The sequence below is a fragment of the Arachis hypogaea genome, chromosome 10 (genome assembly GCF_003086295.3).
Source record: "Arachis hypogaea cultivar Tifrunner chromosome 10, arahy.Tifrunner.gnm2.J5K5, whole genome shotgun sequence".
NCBI classification, from domain to species: domain Eukaryota; kingdom Viridiplantae; phylum Streptophyta; class Magnoliopsida; order Fabales; family Fabaceae; genus Arachis; species Arachis hypogaea.
The window spans coordinates 108,300,016-108,302,656 of NC_092045.1; positions in this window are offsets into that span (position 1 = coordinate 108,300,016).

The following is a 2,641-nucleotide window of genomic DNA, read 5'->3' on the forward strand; positions in this document are numbered from 1 at the left end:
ACCTTCCTCCTTGCCGTGCTACCGCCACTGCGCCGCCACCCTTCCACCATGAGTCCTTTGTCCCTATTTTTACCACGTTTGAATATGTATCTGTTTTTTTTAACCCTATATTGAAGGGAAGAAGTATCTGAGAATTTTTTCATTTGATTTGTGTTTAATTATGCTTAATTTGGAAGCAATTATAGATTGGATGTTACTGTTATTAGAGATTGTATAGCTTTTTTAGGAAGAAATTTTTGTTCTTTCCGATTTAAAATGTTGATCATTTAAATTGTTTTCTATACTGTTATTTGTTCCCTGAATTTGTGAATTCTTCATGCACGCGTTGCACAGACTTTTTGTTTTGTAAATGTGGTTTGAGTGTTTGATACCAAAATTAGATTAATTTTGGTTTAATTTAAGTTTAATCTTAAATATGATGTAAGAGGCCATTTATTTTCACCATGGTTGATTTTTAATTATCAAGAACATAAATGTGAAGTTTATCTTGTATGCAGATGGTTTTTAAATTCATTGTGAATATTGTAATTTAATTGACTCTACTTATACATGCCCCGTAGGTTGTATGTTGTATGTTAATCACAATTGATTCAGCTATCTAAAGATGGTGAATCTGAAACCTTTTTTTCTTTCCAATTTGTAAATGTTTATGTTCATATCAAAATGATGTTCGATTTGCTATGTATGCAGGTGATTTTTTATTGAGTTTAGGGCTATTGCATTTTTCTTTCTTTTTTTTTAAATTCTATTTGGCATGTTTCTCCGAATAGGTTTCTGATTGTTTTTGCACAGATCTAAGTGAATGCTACTTTTGTTAAGTATCAGGATGTTCTTTTTGCATACTAACTAGATGCTACTTTATACATTTTTTAAGTTTTCTTGTGTTGCAGTTGTGAATGTCTATATTTCGTTTAGAATTGCATGACCTCTTTTTTTAAAATCCTACTCAGTATGTTTCACCGTGTAGATATCTAATTGTTTTTGCAAAGATCTAAATAAATGTTACTTCTCTTAAACATTAGGATGTTCCTTTTTCTTACTAGATGGATGTTACTTTATATATTTTTTGAGTTTTCTTGTATTGTAGTTGTGGATGACTGTATTTCTTTAAGAATTGCATGACCCTTTTTTTAAGTCCTACTCGGCATATTTTTTCGTGTAGGTACATGATTATTTTTACAAATATCTAAGTGGATGTTATTTCTGTCAAGCATTAGGATGTTCTTTTTCCATACTAAATGGATGTTATTTTATCAGAAACCATGTGAATGTCAAATTAAAAAAGCTTATCCCACATAAGTGAAAAACAAAACAAAACCCAAAACATCGCACGCATGTTAGTCAATGATGATTTTTTCTAATAGAATGATTAACAATGATGATTTTTCTAAATTAATTGCAATTTAACAAACAATAATCACACCTTTTTTGGCATCATTGATTCTTTTATTTTGATGATGGAATCAAAATTGTTTACAATTAATAGTTGCTTCTTGTTAATTAGTTCTTCAACATAAAATGAAAAGAAAAGAATAGAGTTGCTTCTGCTCAAGAAAGTATCTAATTGTGACCTATTCCTAATCACTAGCATAATGTGACTTTAAAACTCAATTTTATTACAAGATTTCATTAAAAATTTAAGAGCAATGAAGAACATTGTTAAACTAGCATATACTCTTCTCTGAATCTTAAGACATGTTTATAATCTAATCATTAGTAATAAGAATAAAAATTTTGTTGGTGTTGTGTATATAATTCAATGTTTAAACATGTAACAAATGATAAAAAACACAATCTCTTTTTGCCAAAGAGACTTGACAGAAGTGTTTTGTTACACTTCTAGTTATTTGTTTATCATTATTACAAAAATAATCAAATGAATAAAAAAATGAATTACCTTTTGTACACTCTTACTTACCACATCTCTCAACTAATTCTACATTCTATATTCAATTTCAGTCTTTAATTTTGACTATACCAACACAGATATATAAAAAAAGAAAACAAACTATTGGAAAAAAATTGCAAGTTGCAACCATGATGAATTATAATTTTTCAAGTTGATAATCAATTTTGATTCATTCATTTCCAAAAATATCATATCCCCTTTCTAATTTCTTACTCTTCCACACCTTTGCAAGTTTCAAAAGCAAGTGACGCCTATAATTTTTACAATCTACAACTGAATTTGTCTTTGAATCAATATATCTAAAGCCTCCTTCATTCAAGAACAGGTTTCTTTTACTTCTACCACAACCATCAATCTTCTTTTCCTGAAGTTTATCACTTGCCAATTATTTAAATTACTTGCTAACGAGCATAGAAAACATGTATCCCTCATGAATTGTCGGTTGTCCTTTGCTCTTATAAGTCCATTTTTTTCAATTTACTCTGCAAAGAGAACAACCAAATCAAAATAGAAACACATAATACCATTCGTAAAAAACATAAAAAATGTATAAAAAGAGAACATCCGAAAAATATAAAAATAAATATCAATTATTTAATTTTTCACATTCATCTTTAGTTTACAACGGCAGATTTTACCCTAATCTAATTATATTCCATCAATTATTCAATTTTCACCTAACCCATGGCAATAAACATAAGTCTATTATCTATATGCGTTATGCATAACAAG